Source organism: Boleophthalmus pectinirostris, unplaced genomic scaffold, assembly GCF_026225935.1.
Source record: "Boleophthalmus pectinirostris isolate CB_2022bp ecotype Guang Dong unplaced genomic scaffold, ASM2622593v1 HiC_scaffold_8, whole genome shotgun sequence".
Classification (NCBI taxonomy): domain Eukaryota; kingdom Metazoa; phylum Chordata; class Actinopteri; order Gobiiformes; family Gobiidae; genus Boleophthalmus; species Boleophthalmus pectinirostris.
Genome location: NW_026571515.1, coordinates 8,959,979 through 8,983,566, shown reverse-complemented (window position 1 = coordinate 8,983,566; position 23,588 = coordinate 8,959,979).

Here is a 23,588-nt window from a genome sequence, read left to right as displayed (position 1 = left end):
AGCAGCTGCTGCTCAGACATAAATCCTTCAAATACAAGGTTGGTTTTACTTCTAAATCTAGAAAAGCAGTCAGAGAGCGCAGACCTCCACCAAGGACTACCCCCATTTTTTATATAAATTGTGATAAAATCAGTCTTCTGGATCAGATCCGGATCAGCCTTTGGAATATGAAAGAGGATCCCATTGTCCATCCCTGAGTCAAATTTCATGGGGTTTGGTCAATAATTAACCGAGATATTGAGAAACAAAATTTTTGGCCCCATTTACCACAATGTTAACTAAAATTTCAAAGTGATCCAGAATCCAGGATTTCTTCCGGATCACCCCCAAAATGAAATCAGTTCTTCCTTTTCACATTTCCAACAAATCCTGAAAATTTCATCAAAATCGGTCCATAACTTTTTGAGTTATGTTGCTAAAAGAGAAACAAACAAACAAACAAACAAACAAACAAACAGACAAACAGACAAACAAACAGACAAACGCCGGCAAAAACATAACCTCCTTGGCGGAGGTAATTATTCTATCAACACAGACATTCACATCAACAGTCTGGTGTAATAACAGTTTTGCTTCGGGTGTTTTGTGGAGTGGGTAAGACTGTTTTTAGTGGCAGGATAACTATGGCCATTGACATGCACTAGTCTAGCACCAGCGACCTCTGCAAATACAAGGACTGGATGGAATATTTAAAAAAACATGTCCTCTACACGTCTCCAACACTCTGGCTCACTAGGAATGAGGTCCTATGTCCAAAATTCCTGACTGTCCCTTTAAAGGTGCATTGTGCTACTTTTCTAGTGGAGGGTCTGTCACCTACTTGTCTTCATGGCGATGTTATTGCTTTGTCTAGACTCTTTGTCAAACACAAATTCACAGAGGGCCAAAATTAAAAACTGGGACTAAGTTGTGGGCCAAACTAAATATTTATTATTGAAAAAAAAAAGTTTAATAATAGTTTTGCTTAAACATTGAATCCAGAAAAGCATAATATAAAATAATAGCACAATTTTAAATAAATAATATCTCTATAGTCTATCTGTAGTCAGCTGGCAGCTCTAATACATATTTGATATGATCTCACGGGCCAAATATAATTATATTGCGTTAGTCGAGTCATTGAGTTTGACATGTCTGGTCTAGAATGTTCCATGGTAAAAATTAAACCTATCTATCTCATGGGAAACAACTATAGGCTACGCCACAGGTCAGATCTGAGGAGAGGCAATCCTGTTCACAAAGAGAGTTCGTGTATTTTTGAGCAATAGAAAGATTCGTAATGAAAAAATGTTAGATACAAAGTTGTGTTTAATGTCAAGCCAGGACCTGCAATGTGCACTGGAGCAGTTTGCAGCCGAGTGTGAAGCGGCTTGGGATGAGGATCAGCGCTTCCAAGTCCGAGGCCATGCTTCTCGACCGGAAAAAGGTGGCTTGTCCTCTCCGGGTGGTGGAGAGTCCCTGCCTCAAGTGGAGGACTTCAAGTATCTCGGGGTCTTGTTCTCGACTGAGGGGAGGATGGAGCGTGAGATTGACAGGCGGATCGGTGCAGCGTCTGCAGTGCTGTGTTCGCTGTATCGGTCCGTTGTGGTGAAGAGGGAGCTGAGACAAAAGGCAAAGCTCTCGATTTACCGGTGAGTCTTCATTCCTACTCTCACCTATGATCATGAGCTCTGGGTAATGATCGAAAGGATACAAGCGGCCGAAATGAGTTCCCTTTTGGCTGGGCGCTCCCTTAGAGATAGGGTGAGGTGCTCAGTCACACAGGAGGAGCTTGGAGGTGGCTCGGGTCTCACTGCTGGCCTGGGAACGCCTTGGGGTCCCCCTGGAGGAGCTGGAGGACATATCTGGGGTGAAGGAAGTCCGGGAGCCTCTGCTCAGACTGCTGCCCACATGACCCGGTTAAGCGGAAGAAAATGGATGGATGGTTTAATGTCAAACCATGGAACACTCCAGGCAAAGCACTAACATCTCAACCAAAAATGTTGTGCAATGCGCCTTTAAATAAGTTTGTATTCTGAACTCCAGGCAAGCAGAAAAGTTCCCAGTGTTATAAGTAGTTCACCTTTCTCTCTCTATGGCCCTAAATGAACTTAAAGCCCGGTGATTATAACGACGCTCAGCCCCATAAAACATGTATAAACTGAGCACACACGTCTATCAGCCTTAATGACGCCGGTGTTCATTACAAATCAATAGTTACAGCACAATTTATGAACGCAATCGGTGATAAGAGGTATCACCGTGGTAACAGCAGGCTTCAGTGTGTGCTTGGGTTGATAAAGAAGCATGAGGAGCTGTGTGCAAACGTGATAAAAATAGACTTGGATTTCAGATTCAGCGTTTCAGAATACGTACTCACCAATTGAGGCCTAAAGCTGTGGCTCTGGGGTTTTTTGTTGACCAGTGAGTTCTTCATTCATATTTCCAGATGAAACAAAAACAAAACAAAATAAACATCATTGCCTTAAATCATTTTTGTTTTTGTCACTGCAAAGTATCAATAGGCTCATTTTTTTTCAGGATTGGACACAGGTCTCTCCAACTAAATAAATGCTTGCTCGTGAGAAAAATTATAAGAGGTCAGAAAATAGTGAAACATGGGGCGCAATTTCCGGACTATTGAGCGCACCTGAATATAAGCTGCATCAAAGAAATTTTAAAAGAAAAGAAAATGTACATATATAGGCTGCACTTGTCTATAAGCCGCAGGTGTCCACGTCTTCAGGAACGTTTTCAAGTTCGGGTCATTTGCTTTTATTACCTCTGAAAGTATGGAGTAAGAAAGCTGTCAAAAATATTCGTGCGCATAAAATAGAAATCCGTGCGTATTTGGGAAATCTGTGCATATTTGGCTGTAGTTGCGCATAAAATAAATATTTGTAAACTCTCAAATGAGTCCAGTCGTACATAAAATAGATTGTGTGTATTTTATCCATCAGAATACGAATTACGCTTTCATCAGTACGAATACAAATTCACAGACGGAACTTTACTGTCAAAAATACGTCATCACTTCACAGACATTATCCATCGAGCAGAAGAAACATCGACAAGCGAGCATCAGTCAGTCGCTGCATGGGTTCTACTGCATGGAAATGCTCACCAACAGTTCCTCAGGACGCTGAAATATCAGGTCTCCAGACTTCAGTACACCAAACTCTACCAAACTGTCCTGGTTACAGACGTCACAGCCAATGAAATGTTACACATTACAGTTTAATGCAGCTTCCAGCATCAATTAATGTTCGTGTTTACAGGCAACACCTTGATATGTTTACAGTATTTACCAGTAAGTTTAACGTCACCGTGACGTGGACGGATTTGCTAATTATAACCCATTATAACTCATGTATAACCCATTATAACTCATGTATAACCCATTATAACTCATGAAAAACCCATTGTCTGAAATGCAGCTGAAGACTGACTGATGCTCGCTGTGGCTGTAGTCGTGAATGTTTTAATCTAAACATACAGAGAACCTGATATTTGTTAATTAGCCCTGGGAGAACGTTACGTCGGATGTTGGCCAACTGGCTCCACTATGTTTTCTAACATAGATGTGCAATTTCACGTTCAAAGGAGGTGTTTCTACACAATATTATACAGCAGCGTTCGGTTCCCGAATTCAAGACATTTTTACAATAGATTTTAATTAACCCACTTGTTGGTCGCTGTTGTAGCTTCTTGTGCTATTACTCTGTTTTTACTCTCTGCTACAAACTTGAGCTGCACAGTCTTGATCTTGATCGATGTTTCTTCTCTGCTCGATGGATAATGTCTGTGAAGTGATGACGTATTTTTGACAGTAAAGTTCCGTCTGTGAATTCGTATTCGTACTGATGAAAGTGTAATCGTAAATTTTCATTTCGTGATTGTAATTCATGACGTCGTCATTTTTTCAATTCGTATTCTGATGGATAAATACACACAATATATTTTTTATGTACGACTGGAGTCATTTGAGAGTTTACAAATATTTATTTTATGCGCAACTACAGCCAAATATGCACAGATTTCTATTTTATGCGCACGAATATTTTTGACAGCTTTCTTACTCCATATGAAAGCTTTTGTCGTCTTTCTGCATTGAGTCAGTTCGCTGCGCTGCTATCGCCAACATCTCACTGACTCATTAATTTATTTTTTTTTTGTTTTGTTTATTTATTTCATTCATAAAGGATAAAAAGACATCAAGAGTGTCACAACATCAAACATACAAGAAATGAATGAAAAGGAGCAGAAAGAAGTGTCATCTTATGTTATCTGCCCCCTTTTCCCTTTTCAAGACAATCGATGGTTACTAAACATTTCAAATCCTTACATTTCAGTTCAGGCACAATTATTAATCAATTGTAAACAGAAGTCTTCACATTTATACACAACAACTTAGTTTTCTTTTTCATACATACACAATGCATTTGATATTAAGTATTTTTGAAATGCCGTCATTGTACTTGATTCTTTTATTTCTTTGTCAAGACTCTTCCATAAGTTCACTCCTGTCACAGCGACGCTTCGTTCCATGACCTTGGTTCTGAATCTGGGTTTTTTAAACATGTAGGTTCCTTTTAAATTGTAGTGGCTTGTTCCCATCTCAAACCAGTGTTGGGGAGTAACAGATTACATGTACTGGAGTTACGTAATCAGAGTACAAATTTTGAGTAACTGTATTCGGTTACAGTTACTGTTTAAGTGAGTGGTAATTAGATTACAGTTACTTTGTTGAAATAAATGGATTACACTGTGGTATTTTCCTGTTTTCACATTTTGGGCTATATCCCCTTTTTTTTTTTTTTCCCTCTCGGTAATTCCACTCATTGCCGGACACTAATCCAGGTCCAAACCAGGTTTAAAACCAGATCTAAAACCAGGTCTAAACTAGGTCTAAACTAGGTCTAAACTAGGACTAAACTAGGTCTAAACTAGGACTAAACCAGGACTAAACCAGGACTAAACCAGATCTAAAACCAGGTCTAAACTAGGTCTAAACTAGGTCTAAACTAGGACTAAACTAGGACTAAACCAGGACTAAACCAGGACTAAACCAGATCTAAAACCAGGTCTAAACTAGGTCTAAACTAGGTCTAAACTAGGACTAAACTAGGACTAAACCAGGACTAAACCAGGACTAAACCCAGGTCTAAACTAGGTCTAAACTAGGTCTAAACTAGGACTAAACCAGGACTAAACCAGGACTAAACCAGGTCTAAAACCAGGTCTAAACCAGATCTAAACCAGGACTAAAACCAGGTCTAAACCATGTCTCAAACAGGTTTTAACAGGACTAAACCATGCTGCGTGGATCGTGCCGTGTTGGGCCTTTTATTGTCTTTTAGCAGACAAAACATCTTATGTGAAGATATTCTGATCTTTGCTTCTCTACAGCAAATCAAGTAATCCAAAGTATTCAGATTATGTTACTCACTTCAAGTAATTTAATGGATTCCGTTACAAACTACATTTTGGGTTATGTAATGTGTAATCTGTAGGGGAATATGATTTAAAAGTAACCTTCCCAACACTGTCTCAAACAGTCTTTGAATATTTACAGGTAATACTCTGCACTTTGCTTTACACATGACTTTGAGGAGACTTAAGTCAACAATGTCATGCATTTTCAACACTTTACGTTGAACAAATATTGGGTTGGATGGCTCTCTACAATGGCTGTTGGTGATAATTCTCAGGACTCTTTTTTGTAAAATAAATAAAGGTTGTAGGTAAGTTTTACATGTTAACCCCCAAATCTCTTTACAGTACATGAGATATGGTGCAATTATAGAGTTATATTGATGCCGAGCTCACGTGCAGCAGCTCGAGTTCCTTCTTCCACAGCCACATTAAAGGTTGTATAGAGGATTTTCCAAGGAACGAGAAATCCAGCGACTGTTTGTCCTTTTTCAAATGTTGCGCATGCGTGAAACCACCCCCCCTCCCCCACAGCTCCTACGTAGAAACGCCTCCTTCCGCCTCATCCTTACGCCAGAAACCGGTGCGCTGCACATGACTTGTAGACAACTAACTACAGTGTTGGTTAGGCAAGGCGGAGAAGTGAGGAGCGGGGGGAGGGGGTGCGCGGATATTTCGAGCGCGGACAAGAAGTGAGAAGCAGGGAGAAGAACGGAGCAGGGAGAGAGGAGAGGAGAGAGGAGAGGAGAGAGGAGAGGGGAGCGGTGCGTGGAGATTCCGTGAGGAGCAGGGAGAAGAGCGGAACGGGCAGAGAGGGGGCGCAGAGATTCCGTGCGAATGAACTAGCTACTACTACAACACGCAGCAGCAAGCGGACTCTTTCTTTGCCAGTTTTCAGACATAGGATATCGCATTCGTGTCCTGAAAAACGTTTGTCTCGCTCTTGGAAATAAAGTATGTTTTCATAATAAGCAGAAGTTACCTGTCCAGAAGTAATTTGGCGACCAATGCGTCAGTCTTTAGACCCTGCGTCTACTTCAGTCGCGCCATCGCTGGAATGAATCTTCAAGAATCACCTTAGTTTGGTTTCGCTGCTTTTCCCCTTGTCTTCTTCTTTCAGCGACCTCAAAAACGGACTTTGTTTTGCGGCTAACTGCTCGTAGATTCTTGTCGCCATTGCAATAAACTTTGTGCGAACTGCGAGGAAGATATAGGTCAAAAAAGCCGCTAAGAACTGTTGCGTTGGTGGAGTAAACAGCGTCTGTGCGTCTGTGGACTGCGTGACAGGCGTACGTAAACCACGTAACGGCAGCGCGCAGGCAAGTCAGTTACGCTAGAAACGTAGGGAGATTGATTGACAGCCTGTCAGCTCACAGATAACGAGGCAGTGTCGTTATCTATTGGCAAATGTTTAGCCCCACCACGTCCAGAGTTGATGAATTTTTATTCTCTTTTTTTTGGTCATCATAATTACAAGGCTACTGCATCTCTATAATGCTATCATTGACAACTTGAAACAAAAAAAAAAACTAAAAAAATCCTCCATACAACCTTTAAGTGCTTTTAACTACAAAGCTGGAACATATGCATTTCTTTGTGTGTTTTCCCTGAGGACGGTGTGTGTATGAAGCGCAAAATAACTGTTGAAAACACAATCAAATGAGAATCTTCCTCTGCGCATCATCTCTTCTACCTGTCTGTCTCGCTCCTGTACCCCCCCGGAGGCCTTAGCCTGTAAAAAATCTATAGAGGGATTATCAGATTTCATCATTTCACACTCTACTGCACATGTCTCCTGTAGAAAGAGCAGATGTTCTGTCTGTATCATGTCAGGGTCCGTACTGACAACAAATCCACATCTGTCCATACATTAGCTGCATCGTTGTATAAGCCGCGGGGTACAAAGCAGTAGCGGCTTAAAGTCCAGAAATTACGATATTTCAAAATTTGAAAAGCGTGGAAAAGCTGAACAATTTTCCTCCCCATAGAGAGCCATGGGGTAATGACACTTATTCACACTTTCAAGGGTCGATGGTGAAAGTTGTGAGAAGCTGAAATTCTCCAACAGCTCTGGCAATGCAGAGGTGCTGCTGTGAGCAAATGTGTCTGTGCGAGGAAGGCTAAAATGAGGCCTGATGTTAGAACACTACAGGGGTCCAGACCACAAAAGAAGAGAGCTTTGGCAAGAGAAAGTTGTGAATGTGAGCAATAGACTGTAAAATCTGAAATAAGGAAGTCTACTTGCTGGTCCTTTTAGTGTTCTGATCATTTTGAGAAGGGATGTAACAGTTTATGGACTATTGACGCCATAAATAGTGAAATTTTCTTTCTTTAGATCATGGTGATTACATGTTTGATGTAATCAAAAGGGGGAATACTGTGGGAAATATTATGTGGTGGTCATGCTAATTCACCCAATATTATGGACTTTGGAATGACAACAGGGTGGAAAACACGTATGACTATCTATAGGTTTATATAACATGTTTTTTCTGTACTTTGAGTGCCATAAAGAACATGTTTTTCTGTACTTTGAGATGCCACGAAGCAGAAAAACTGACATATGTGGACCCCGTGGCATGTTCCCACCCATGATAAGGTGTACTGGGTCAGCAGTATTGTTCATTTTCTTGCTGTATATGCTAAATCAACAAGTTAATGTTTTGTCAAGATGTAGTATAAAGCTACCCCTGATTTTGAGTTGGTCAGAGGCGTCGTCCGGGGTGGCAGTTGTACTTGGTAATCAACTTGAATCTCTCTCAATGGAAATGCTGAAATAAAGTGGCCTGTTCTCTCAGATTCTCCATCTTCTGTGCTTCTTTTTAGGACACGTATTGAACCTTCCGAAAAAACCCACAGTCATCATTCATCTAGTATGTGTCCAGCTCTTTGAAGTCAAAGTTTCTGGATGGTAAAGTGAAGCTAATTTGACACATAAACTTGTAACATTTAAAACAGACCTATTATGCAAGATTGACTTTTCAGAGCTTTGTAATTGTCTCCCCTTCTCATTTACCCTCTCCAAATTGTATTTAGAGTGAACTGTGCTTGTTTGAACAATGTTTAATCACTCATTTTCAAGATGCCTTATTGCTGATCAACTGTTTTCACCACCATTGGACTTGCTTGTTTTATTAAGTCACTTTTGATTACTATTGTGATTTAAATTGTGCAGAGATTATATTATAATTATCCCCTGGTGTCGTAGATTATAACCATGTAGCTGTTTTAAGCACGGTAGGTCTTCTTTAAGTTTATTTTGTGGAGTTCAGCTTGAATTGAATCAATTATCAATTATTATTTTACATCTTACAACCTATCTGCTGCCGGCGGGCAAACTTCTAATACATGTTTGATATGATCTCGCGGGCCAAATATAATTATATCGCAAGCCAAACTGATCTAGAATGTTCCACGTTAAAAATCTATCTCGTGGGAAACAACTATAGGCTACGTCACAGGTCAGATCTGAGGAGAGGCAATCCTATTCACAAAGAGAATTATTGTATTTTTGAGCAATAGAAAGATTTGGTAAAAAAAAAAAAAGTTAGATTTATGTATTTATTGTTAAAGCATAGAACATTCCAGGCAAAGCACTAACACTAACTCCTAAGTTTATTTTTTGGAGTTCAGCTTGAACTTAATCAAGTATCAATTCTTTTTTACATCTTACAACAAAGAAGCTTCATCAGATCTGGGCTTGGTGACTTCCACATCATGTAGCTCCATCACTGTTCTGCAGTCCATCATTCTCCTTGCCTGACCGTTCAGCCCCATCTACATTCTGATCGAATCCAGAAGGGACTGGACCCGGACCACAGAGCGTGAAAATCCTTCATCCAAACTTGACTGCTAATTTGTATCACGTGTCTCTCAAATGCAGAAGACGTCTCTGAATTCTTGTAACATTCTGAACAAAATACAACTTGAAATACGTGATAGTTTGATGCTTAGATTTTTGATTCTGCAAGAACCTTTACATGTAAAAAAGGAGAAAACAGCCATGTTTTTTGCTGCCAACAGACCATGTGTTAATCTGACTTTCAGTCACACCTTTGGAAATCAGGGAGACAGGCCACGGCTCCATGTTTTTGTAACGTTTTCTCAAAGTGGGTGGTTCTGTCTGGTCAAGTAACTACTCTCCCACCCTCCGACAAAATTAAGGATGAACTCTACTCTTCTTCATCTCCACATGCACCGTCTGGTCTATACTACAAAAAAGAGTGTCATAAGTACCACATTTTTCAGACTATAAGTCGCACTTTTCATGGTTTGGGTGGTCCTACGACTTATACTCCTGTGTGACTTATATATTAAAATGTTGTCATTGACAGCGAGAGGGCGCTCTAGGCTTGTGCATCAGTATCTGCTGCTCCTATTACTCCTGTACTACTGTCACTTCATGTTCTACTGCACATGTCTCCTGCAGAAAAAGCCTCTGTCCTGTCTGGCATCATGTCAGTCAATTGCACCATTACTTCTGTAACACTGAAAATTTTAAATGTAAGTGACTTCAGTGACACGGAAACCATCCTGTCGGGATTCAGAAAGGCCGGAATAATTCTAACTGGAACTGATGCCGAGTTTGACGACAGCTACACAGAAGAGGAAGAGGCGCTCTGGAGATCACAGAGTTGCTCAGAAGAGACACAGAGGATGAAGAATTCAATGGATTAATGATTTGGAGTGAGATGAAGAGTTTGGTAAACTTGTTCTGTTCTGTTGTTTATGTTATAGTTCTCTGAAGAACTGTTCACATGTGACGTTAACAGTCTGTTGTTCTCTGTTCTATTGGTATTACTATGACTTGCCTTTCAAAATGAAATGTCAGTTCCTGGTCTCTGATTTTATAAAATAAATTTCCCCCAAAAAGTGCGATTTATAGTCCCGTGTGACTTAAGGCAGGACCTGACCTTACCTGACATAATCTGTAGTCTGTTCATTTGACCTAAAGATGGGCCCAGTGAAACATGTATTACCTAAGCACACACACGTCTGATGTGATCTATGACGTGAGCGGACATTACAAATCATAGTTACAGCACAAAGTGTGTACATTCATGAAAGGAATTAGTGATAAGCGATAGTGCCTTGGTAACAGCAGGCTTCAGCGTTTACATGATGTGATAAGGAAGTACAAGGAGCAGTGTGCAAACATGATAAAAGTTGCAAATTGCAAATATAGTTAGGTCAGATATCTCTATTAAAGTGTTGTGTTGTATTTATTGTATTTATTTTGTCAGTGTGTATTGTGGGAAACTTTAAGAGCACTCCCATTAGCATCATTTATCTTTCAGAAACCACACAGATTATTACAGAGGAGCTAATGATACTGAATAGTTGCCACAGCAATGGTCACTAATGAGAGCTTTCACAAATTGTAAACAGCGGACCTTTTGTCAACAAATATTAAATTATCCATTAAACATACAAGAAATTAAAGAAATCACTGTGTGCAATTGTAGACTGGAAAAGAAGTTCACATTAATTGCTGCTTCTCTCCATCGAGACTGTGGGCTGTATTATGTATTTTGCCCACGGTGTGAGCAGGCCACTAGCTCACAGCGAATATTACCTCCAGTGTTTTCATTCTCAGTGTTTTAACTCCCACTGTTTAACTCCCAGTGTTTAACTCCCAGTGTGGAGCGTGCAACTGTGAGCCTGAGGACTGTAGGAGGAGGCCTGAGGCGGGGGGAGGACAGGTCTGTACAAACACATCCACACCATGACCGAGCCGCGCACACAACAATACAACTACATCTTACTTAAACTATTATAAAGTTTTATTCTATACAAAGGTCATGCTCAAGCGGCTGTTTTCTACTACTAGAACAAAGATCAGCTCATCTTGGAGAATCTGTGTCTGACCTGTGCGTAGAAGTTCAGAAAATGTCTTTTCAAAACCTGCAGGGTTAAGACTCTTGCCCAAGAGCACAACAGCAGAATCGACTACAGACTGGGGCATGTTTTGTCAGACATCACACAGGACTCGGCTGTTTTGGTGTTTTAAGAAAGTTCAGTCAGAAAAAGGAGGAGCTAAATAAAAGAAAACAGGAAAACGTTGTATGGGGTGTGTTTCAAATTGTAAAATGGTGACCTAAATATGTTATATGTTGGCATTAATAGCCCATAGAAGTGTAATACACAGTCTTTAATATTCTAGCTGCTCTACAAACAAAACTACATCCAACCCAACTTTACTTGTAGAGCATTTGTAAAAGCAGTCATGTTTGTGTAAAGCAAGTGGATGATTTTGGACTGGGAGTTACTAAAGAAACAGCTCAGAGGAGTCATGTTTTCTCATTTAAAAGCTGTATTTCCATGTGTTGCCAAGGGCCTATGCAGACTGTAGTAAATTAGAACTTATAAGAGAGTCTGAATCATGATGAATATGCAGCTAAAGGGCCTGGAGTGAACAGCCAGTGTTAAACACATGCACTTACACTTGGTCATGTTTTTAAATGAGGTTACACAGGGGCAGAGGATTCAGTGTGGAACACTATGACAATGGTAGAAATTAAATGAATGAATGATTTTCTAAATACTTTGACATTTGACTTCATGTTGTAACTCCCATTTTGCTGGTTCTGAATCATAGTATTAACCTCTGGCCACACTGATGGTTGTGACACTGAATATGGAATGGCTTTCGCTGTAGGTGATGGCGATAAGGCAGAATATCTTGTGCAATGTTTGTTTTGATTCACTTGGGATGCTTCCTCCCAAACCTCAGTGCTGCTCTGTGATTGGTCGCCAACCAACAGCCGGCTCTATCGCTCCAGTGGCCAAACGCCAAGATGGATTCTTGTGAGTTTGTGAACTCACAAATATCACAAGAATCCGTCTGCTGTGCAAAGTTATCACATGATCACTTTTAGTGACAATGTTTAGATTAGTCGTCTGTAATGCATCAGTCAAGAAGTACCACCACAATGAACTGCACCACAGTGTTAAAGTTACTAGACTTTACCCCAACCATATCTCAAAGTCTGTAGCGCCCAAAATAATAAGTCCACTTAAAATTACATATTAATGCAAATAATTAAGCGTTTGGACTTAATATTGATTTAAATTCAACAAATATAAATAAAATTTATTTAAAAATTTCAGAGGTTATAGACCCCACTTTGAAAATCCTGTTCTTTTCACTGTTGTTATAGCTACTGTTTAGCTATAACAGTGAAAAGAATAGGATTTTTTTTGTCTTTTATATATATTCACTATTTCATAAAAAAGAAGTATCTTTGATAGGACCTGGCAACCCAAAAACAAGGAGGAGCTCTTTCTGCTTTCTGATAAAATACCTTTACCATTGTAATATCAAGGCAAATATAACAAATGTACAAATATACTCCCTTTAACTGCTCCAGTCCTGTCATGTACAGTCTCCTGTGTTTTCCCCTGTGCTGGTAGAGTGTTTGTGCTCCTGTGCCTTTAACAGCTGAGCCAACCGATGGCACAGATAGTGGAGGAGCAGTTTGAACCGCCTGTGGTCTTAGACACTGTGCTATCAGCAGCAGCAGATGGACAGACGGGCGTCTCATTACAGGGACATATTCTAACACTTGAGTTTATGAGGAGAACATCTGGTGGTCATTACGGGCCTGTCGAGTCACACTCATAAAAGGACACATTGGGCGCGATGTATTCAATCAGAGCTGACGCGCCGTTTAGAGCTGAGGCAATGAGGACGTAAACGCCACAGGACAGAACGAGAACACAGCAGCAGCCCCGTCACTCTGAAAAATAACACCTCATATTAGCCCTCATTTGAGAAGTACGACTAATTAAGTACACCCAAATTATTTCAGCTTTTATTGTTGATTTATTTTAATATTTTCTGTTCTATGTTATAATGTTTCTTACCTGGAGTTGTGTTTTATTTCATTCACACATGTTTTACACACAAATCCTACAAATGAGTTCTTCTCTCAAACAGAAAACACTCTGTACCCCTTTGTGATGCCACTTTTTAAGATTTTAAGTGCTTCACCGGTAAATGTTAAATAGAAAACTACCACTACTTGACATCACAAGGTGGAACAGGGCATTTTGAGCTCTGGAGAGGTGGACAGACTAATAATAAAGAAACAAAACACAACTCCAGCTATGTTTTTTCTAACATGGCTTAAACCTCACTAAAGTAAATTCTGTGTAACATAGACCTTTAAAGAGCCCATATTACGCTATTTTCTGATCTACGTTATAATGTTTCCTCATCACAAACATATGTGGAGTTGTGTTTTGTTTTATTCACACACTTTTAACACACAAACCCTGCATATTTAGACCTTGTGATGTCACGTGGTAATACAGGAAGTGCTCCTCTATGTTTGAATACCACTAAAAACATGCGTCATTAAAAGTTCATAAGCCAATGGGGTTCATTTGGTCTTCCGGTAATTTATGTTATGAGGTTCTTCTTTCAGCTCAAGAGTTTGTTTTCATACCTGACAGTTTCGACTGCTCACTAGTGGTTTTCCTCAGAGTCACGTGATCTGTTTTCCTCAGATCAGTCACCTGTTCAGCTGATTTATAAAGGTTTTGGAGCTGTCTTCCTATCGGTGGAGGCAGGACGACAGCGCCATCTGCAGTCCGACTTCCTCAGAACAGTATCCCAGGTGTGTGACAGTAAAAAAGCCCCCTCATCCCGGTTTATAGTCCCGTATTTCAATTGCCTCTTTAATACGAAATACCCTGCATGTCCTGCAATAAAACATACATCAGGGAGGACGGTCAGTACATGAAAAAAGGAACACAGGACAGAATGAAAGAAGGAAACAGCAAAGGTGTGCACACGAGCAACAAAACACAAAAACGCAGAACAGGAACAACTCAAATCGGCCATTTCTAACCACTGTAAAAGAGAAAACCACATTATGGATTAAGACGGAGCAAACATCATAGGGACAGAGGAAAACAAACACCGTCGCTGGATTAAAGAGGCAATCAAAATACACAAGAAACGTGCCTACAGGACTATAAACCAGGACGAGGGGGCTTTTTTACTCTCACACACCTGGGATACTGTCCTGAGGAAGTCGGACTGCAGATGGCGCTGTCGTCCTGCCTCCACCTGTAGGAAGACAGCGCCAAAACCTGTTTAAATCATCTGCCCATGTGACTGATCTGAGAAATGATCAGTCGAAACTGTCAGGTATGAAAACAAACTCTTGGTCTGAAAAAAGAACCTAATAACATAAACGTTCATACAGTTTTTGACATAAACCAACAAGAATAAATGAAGCAAAATATGTAAATAAATGAGTAAAAAACTAAACAGCTCAGTTGACACAGCTATGAAAATTAGTTTGTTAAAGGCACAATTACCCAACGCACGGGACATTACAACTGCCACAAAATGAAAAATGATCGTGACGCATCGAGACCCCGGAGGACCAGAATGCATTGCGGCATGGGTCAGAGATTAACAAGGCAGCGGTGTCTATTAAAGGAACTCAGACTGAATTGGTTGGCCTGCAAGTGTGAGAGCGAGCCACCGGGGACGAGAGAGAATTATAGAGCGGAGACAACATTACCCACGGTGCACTTTGGGCCGATGTCTAATGAGCACACAACATTAGAGATGTGATTTAATGAAGTGAGTAGCTGCAGTGTGAATGGGAGAGTGATAACTTTATTTAGAATGAAAGGACCTGATGAAAGACAAATCAATTCTGTATAAAGAGATTGTTAAAGACCCCGTGGGATTTTTTTTTTTCCATGTTTCTGACCAAAATGACACAAAAATACAAAATACATCCACTCTCTAATGTCTGCATCTAATTAGAAAGAGTTTTATTGTCCTGGAAATGCACTGTTAACATGCTAGTTATTGTGAGCTTTACTGTGATGGCAAAACTCCGCTCTGGCTTCTGAAAGTTGTGAAAAGTCCTTATAAACTCATCTACGTGAATAATTAGGTTGCTCTGAATTAATAAGTGAAGATTAACTTTGGACCACCGCAAACTGCTTAAAATTAAGTAAAATTTGTTTTCACATTTTTAAGACATAATTTTGTGTCTCAACCAATGGCCATTTGCTTGGAATACATCTTATCATAGTTTAGATAAACTGGTACTTCATATAAACGGGATTAATGTTCAAAAGTAACAAATGGGGTGCCACAAGGATCAGTACTCAGACCCATAATGTTAATCTAATAAGAAAATATGTATTGCTTTACTGCTGGTTTGTTCATTTCTCTTTTGTACAGCCTTATGAGGTGACTTGTGACACTGTGTTAGTATGAAAATTGCATTGTAATCTGAATAAAATGTTCACATTCCAGGACTACTAAAGTTACATTTATAAATAAAACAAAAACGAAAAACAAATGAATAGCAACAACAAGACTAAACTGTCATTAAAAAGTATAACAAAAATGCAGTTTCTCTGAGTTTTGACAAAAAGTTTCTCTCCTTTTAGTTCACTTTGAGACACTTTTTAACATAACACCAGTTTATTAAAGGTGCACTATGGTTAAGGGTCGGTCATCTGTTTGTTTCTATGGATATGTCATTGCTCTGCCTGTAAAGTTCCACAGTATGGCATTAAACAGCTCTACCTTACCTCTACTCAAAATCTAAATGTCAGTAGTGAAAATAAAAATATCAGTGCAACCGATATACTCATAAAATTATATTAGAATAATTAACAACATTACACTACATATAATTTTTGAAAAGTCCTTGAAGTTTAATCTTTTAGTATGTTTCTGGCTTCTGAAAAGCCCTTATAAACTCATCGCCATGAATTAAAAAATAATTAATAAGGTAACCGAAGAATTGCAAGAACGGCAAACTGCGTCAAATTAAGTAAAATGAGTTTTGTTTTTCATATTTTTAAGACATCATTTTATGTCTCGACCAATGGACACATATTTAGAATACTTCTTACCATAGTTCAGATCTGGTTTAAATCCCGTTTATGTGAAAGGTACCAAGTTTATGTTCAAAAGTAACAAATGGGGTGCCACAAGGATCAGTACTCAGACCCATAGTGTTATTCTAATTAGAACATACTGTACATATTGTTTTACTGCTGATTTGATCATTTCTGTTTTGTACAGCCTTATGATGTGACTTTTGACACTGGTGTTGGTATGAAAATTGTAATTATAATTTGAATGAAATGTTCACATTCCAGGAAAAACTCTCTACTTTATTTAGCACGTACTGTAAAGTTATATGTATAGTAAAATAAATAAATAAATAAATGAACAGCCACAAGAAAATATATTTAAATTATATTCATAAGAAATTATGACAAAAATGCAATGTCTTTCAGCTTTTGATTAGAAAAAGATTTCAGTTTACTGCCCTTTTATTTCACTTGAAGGTACGTTTTAACATAACACCAGTTTATTAAAGGTGCACTATGGTTGAGGGTCGGTCCCCTGTTTGTTTCTATGGATAATTGTTCTGCGTGTAAATTTCTACAGTATGGCATTAAACAACTCTACCTCATATGTACTCAAAACCTAAATTTCAGTAGTGAAAATAAAAAATATCAGTGCAACCCAGGCTTGAAATTGCATTAGAATAATAAACAACATTACATTGCAGGTTGATCTTTTAGTATTTCGCTGTGAAAAGCCCTTATGAACTCATCGCCATGAATAATCGGATGCTCTGAATTAATAAGGTAACCGAAGAATTGCAAGAACGGCAAACTGCTTCAAATTAAGTAAAATGAGTTTTGTTTTTCACATTTTTAAGACATAATTTTATGTCTCGACCAATGGACACGTGTTTAGAATACTTCTTACCATAGTTCAGATCTGGTTTAAATCCCGTTTATGTGAAAGGTACCAAGTTTATGTTCAAAAGTAACAAATGGGGTGCCACAAGGATCAGTACTCAGACCCATAGTGTTATTCTAATTAGAACATACTGTACATATTGTTTTACTGCTGGTTTGTTCATTTCTGTTTTGTACAGCCTTATGAGGTGACTTTTGACACTGGTGTTGCTATGAAAATTCCAATGTAATTTGAAAAATTTTTCCAAAAACTTGTTTACTTTGTTTACAGTACCCTACAGTAAAGCTATATGTATATAAAAACAAACAAACAAACAAAAAAAAAAAAAAGAAACAGTAACAATAAGTAAACTGTCAAGAAAATCTATTCAAATCAGCTTATAAAAGAGTATGACAAATTGCTGTTTCTTTCAGCTTTTGATTAAAAAAGAAGAAAAAAGAAAAGAAAAAAAGGATTTCTGCTTATCTCCCTTTTATTTCACTATTTACATGACACCAATTTATTAAAGGTGCACTATGGTTACGGGTCCGTCAAATGCTTGTGTCTATGGATATGTCATTGCTCTGTCTGTAAAAGCATTAACAAAACAATAACAGCAACAACAAGTAAACTGTTGTCATAAAAAAGTATGACACAAATACGATTTCTTTCAACTTATGGAAAAAAAAAAAAAAAAAAAGGATTTCAGTTTATTAAAGGTGCACTATGGCTGTGTCATTGCTCTGCTTGTAATGTTCCACAGTATGGCATTAAACAGCTCTACCTAACATGTATTTAATTACAAGTGGTTTCATAGCTCAAAAATACCAAGAAAAACAAGCATTCTGACTGTGAGCGGGGTCGCCTCTCCACAGATCTGATCTGCAACTTTATCTGGTTTGGTCTCCATGAAGATAGAAAGGTTTAATGCCATACTGTGAAACATTCCAGACAAAGCAATAACATGTCCGTGGAGTAAAGTATTTGGTTGAAGTTACTCAGTGCACCTTTAAGGGATTGTGACCTTAAATTCAAATAAATGTCAGTAGTAAAGATAAAAATATCAGTGCAGTGACTTATGAAATGACATTAGAATAATAAAGAACATTACACTACATTGACTGTTTGAAAAATCCTTGAGGGTTGATCTTTTAGTTAGGGGTGTCAAATTATCGCGTTAATTGCGATTAATTAATTACAGTCATATTTAGCGCGTTATGTTTTTTAATCGCGTTAATCTCATTTTTAATCTCTAACTTTAGTGTTTCTGTATGCGAGTTGCTTTATTATAAAACCTGTTTTTATGTGTTGTTGAGACAACAACACACACACAAAAAAAAAACACATTTATACATTTTTTTATTTCGGTAATTCCACTCATTGCCGGAAACCCACACAAAACGCGCGCAGTAAGAGCGATGTAAACGTCATGTTAACGTTGGCGGCGTCAGTCACAGAATGGACGAGGTCGAAGAGCCAGTAGAACAGAGTCAGCAGTGCACAGGTAAAAACGCATTCGTGTCTTGGAAATTATTCTCCCAACGTGAAATATAAAAGAAAATAACAAATATAAAATCGCCTACAACTTAAATGTCACTGGTGAAAACAACCTGCATAGACTCATGATGTCTGCACTACTGTCCTATAGTGACCTGCCACATGAGGGGACACGAACACAAACACACACAAACACAAATACACACAAACAAACACACACAAACACACAACAAACAAACACACACAAACACACACACACAACACACACAAACACACAAACACACACACACACACACAAACACACACAAACAAACACACACACAAACACACACACACAACACACACAAACACACACCTTCATCATCGTCATTAACCTGAGAACGCGCGGACCACGTTTCCTTCCGTAGTTACTGCGTGGACACCGACGTGCTCCCGTGAGCCGCGTGTGGATCGTGTTTTCTCGCTACGCTGCGTAAACCGCGCTTCCTCCTGTGAGCCTCTAAACCAGAACTAACACCAAGACTAAAACCAGGACTAATTCAGTCCAGGACTAAACCAGGACTAAACCAGAACTAAAACCAGAACTAAAACCAGGTCTAAACCAGGTCTAAACCAGGACTAAACCAGGACTAAACCAGAACTAAAACCAGGTCTAAACCAGGTCTAAACCAGGACTAAACCAGGACTAAACCAGAACTAAAACCAGGTCTAAACCAGGACTAAACCAGGTCTAAACCAGGACTAAACCAGAACTAACATCAGGACTAAAACCAGGATTAATCCATTCCAGGACTAAACTAGGACTAAAGTAGGACTAAAGCAGGTCTAAACCAGGACTAAAACCAGTGATCTCATATATAAAGCATTTCTCTATCAATAATATTTTTAATATGGTTAAGGAAAGACTGGACATTTTATTGTCTTTAAGTCGACAAAAGTTATTATGTTCAGATTTCCTCATCTTTGCTACTTTACAGCAAACAGTTTCTTATTCATGGAGACTTGGGCTCAACAGCCAATTTGGAGAGATTTGTTAAACAATAAATGACTTTATAAAGTCACTTTTTTTGTTCTATATCAGTCTTTTGATCTGCCACAATAATGTAATAATGAATTTAAATGAAAATACCTCAAATTGAAGGCTTTTCTCAGCAATTTTTAGGTGAGATTAAAATGAGATTAATTAGATTAATTAATTACAGATCATAATTAATTAATCTCTCAATTTTTTTAATCGCATGACAGCACTACTTTTAGTATTTCTCATTGTTTACGTGTGCCTTGTGTGTGAGGAGCAACTCAGAGCACCTTTCCAGCTGTAATTATAATTATCGCGCTCCGGTAGCTAATTATCCAAGTGTGCTAAGACAGAATAAAAACATTACACAAGAGACCACCAGCTCAAAGTTCACCTGTAAAGCAGCACAGTGTCTGCCTGTTACCAGTTATATTGTGTTTGTATTGTGCATTGTGTTATACTTCGGTTGTCCTTGTCTATCCTGTGTTTGTGTACAGCACTTTGGTCAGACGTTTTTAAAGTATAAATAAAGTTGGTATGGAATGGAAACATAACATGGATTTTTGTCAGCTGTCGAAGAACGGTATATGTCAGAATGAGTATCGGACAGCCAAGCAAACAGGTCAAGAAGTAAGAGCAGGTATTTCACATGTAAGCGTGAATTTTAATTTTTTTATTTTTTTTTCTCAATGCATGTTGAGGTTAGCCTGATTCATCAGCCAGTTTCACTTCGTAGGAGCCGTCTGACCTCGTAGCATTAAAATTCGTTCGCTTGACGGTAGGTGGGTACTTTTTTTATTTAACCAATCGCTGCTATTTGATCGTGACGTATGTAATGCGCTGCTAACGGGGCTAACTAGTATATTAAGCTTTTCCTAAATCCTGTAGGAAGAAGAGCAATAACGTCTTTCCCCTTGATAACATTCACCAAACATTCTCTTTATTCCGGCTTTAAATCCTCGATCTCGGGAATCATTGCCAACACAGAATGTATCTCTTCTCTGATTGGCTGGTGCCCGGACTTACACTTTCCGGGTTCTTGCAAACCATCTAGAACAGGAGTGTCCAAACTTTTTTGATCAAGGGCCACATATTTAAACACAAATGAAGCAGAGGGTTGATCGAGGGCCGTGGACTGGTGCTCAGTACAGTGAATAATTGAAATATGTGCATGTTTAACACGTTAAGTCTTTATTCATGCTAAGTTCCTTAAAACCACACAATAAATACTAAATATTAGTTTTATCAAGGTAGATTTTCAAAAACTTTGCAGTAAAAAGTTGATTTTTAATTGATGCAAGGTAATTTGGGCCAATTCACCTGGAAGGCTGAGGGCCAAGAAAAAAATGTCTGAGGGCCGCATTTGGCCCACAGGCCTTAGTTTGAACATGCCTGATCTAGAGTATTCTGATTCCTGACCTAGACGCTGGAGAGAAATTAAATTGCGCGGAGGCACTAGGTGGTGTCAGGCTGTATATGTTGAGGCTGGACAATTAGTGAGATTTTACGTTTCCTGTTCGGTTTTAATTTCTGCATCACAAACGCATCTGGAGTTGTGTTTTGTTTCATTCACACGTTTAACACACAAACCCTGCATATTTAAGCTGAGTTTTTCACTCAAACAGAAAACACTCTGTTCCACTTTGTGATGTCATGTGGTATTGCAAGAAGTGCTCCACTGTGTTTTTAAACTCCATACACCTTCACTAGAATCAGCTGGATAATTTCAGACTAGAACTGGTAATGTCTGCTGAACAAAAAGTAAAGGTAACTCTTAAAAACTACCACTTCATGACATCACAAGGTGGAACAGAGCATTTTGAACTTTGGAGACGTACACACACTAATAATAAATTAAATGAACTGAACTGAAACATGTGTGAATGAAACAAAACACATCTCCAAGTATGTTTTTCAGGATCTCTTGAGGTCAAAATAAGTCTGCTGCCAGTCTTTCTAATTAGAAAGTGTTTAATTGTCTGAGAATCAGTAACTGTGTGTTAGCATGCTAGTGTGCGACCGTCACAGCAAAACTCCACACTGCTCTCCGAGAGTTGTGTAGAGTGCTTGTAAACTCATGGCGGTGATGATTTAGTTCAGTATGCGTAATTAAAGGAACAAAAACTGCAAACCTTTAAAATAAACATTTTTTCCATGTCTTGTTTGTGTTCATGTTTTTTTTTTTATATATATATTTTTTTTATGTTCACTATATTCATATTCAACGCAATTTGATGCAGCAAAGTCTGGCGGTCGTCCTGGTAACGGATGAAGTGCCTCTAATCAACACAATTACAAAACTCATGCAAAAAGAGAAAAACACACAAACACTAAAGGCCGCCAGACACTACAGGATTTTTTGGTCTTAAACGATTTTTATACGGCCTTTAGACCATAAAAAAAATATTACAGTGCAGTTTCAAAACATCATCCGGATTGCACCATTTGACAACAGCATGAGAAATCCTACGCAAGGTCCCAAACCTGTGGAACTAAAAACAACGAAAAATAAATGGAATAAAAGTTTAGAATTCCAGTAGATGTAAACAATCCTGTCAAACAGTACCGCCAAGAAGTCTGGATTTCTCTGGGAGATAAAAAATATTAGCTTTTAACTATTAACCTTTTTATTATTTATGTGGAATCAATGAGAAAGTACAACCATTTCTAATTAAAGGGGACCTACTGTATATGAAAAATCCCTTTCTCATTCACCCACACAAAGTCGTATTTAGAGTAGGGCTGATAAAAAATCTTAATTGTTCTAATCGCATGAGTTCCTGTGATTAATCACGATTAATCACATGTCATACGCAAAACCAATTAATGAATTCAGAAGTAGCATATAGCGCACTTTGATTGGAAATGTAAACAAAAGTGGCACATTTGTTGTGCGAACAGCATTTCATTAAACCAGGAGTGTCCAACCTTTTTTCATCAAGGGCCACATATCTAAACAAAGACGAAGCAGAGGGCCGATCGAGGGCCGTAGACTCGTGCTCAGTACAGGGAATAATTAAAATATGTGCATGTTTAACACGTTAGAATGAGCCATCAGTCTTTATTCATGATAAGATCCTTAAAACCACACACTAAATATTAAATATTTGCTTTACCAAGGGAGATTTTCAAAAAACTTGCAGTAAAAAGTTAAATTTTTAATTGATGCAAGGTAATTTGGGCCAATTCACCTGGAAGCCTGAAGGCCAAGAAAAATTTGTCTGAGGGCCGCATTTGGCTCATTGGCCATAGTTTGGACATACCTGTTTTAAACAGTAGCAGGGCACTAGTCTGTAAAGTCCATGTTTATACTTCTTTCTTTGGAGAATCTTACTCAAAAAAAGAACCAATTTCAGTGCAGTTTGTCAATTCCTATTAAAAGTAAAGTGCATGTGATCAGCAGCAGTAAAATAAAGTGTTCAGTGTAAATCTCAACTGAAAAAATCAAATCAAACCAAATACAAAACTGAAATGTCTTGCCACTGCCAGGGCTTTAATGTTTCCTGTTTGATATAAAAATGTAACCAGAAAACAGTACACATAACCAGAAAACACTTTCAGTGCAGTTTGTCAGTTCCACGTTTTTTTTTTTTTTTACTTTTCTGAACAAAACAAGTTGAATTAATTAATTAGTTAACGCAAAATTAACGCATTAATGTGTCCGGCCCTAATTTAGGGTGATTTCTGCATGTTTGAGAAATCTTTGTTCTGGTTTATTCTCGATGCCATTGTGCAGATCTACCCCCGTTTTCACCGCCACAACACAAGCCCACTGCTGTGTACTGCATACTCCCCAACTGTATGTTCTTATGTAGCATTCTGCAGCACCGCACTCACACAGATGAAAATAAACTCTGCAGCTCGTGAAGGTGAAGACATCATGTGGCGCTTTGTTCTGATGACATTTACGACGATGTA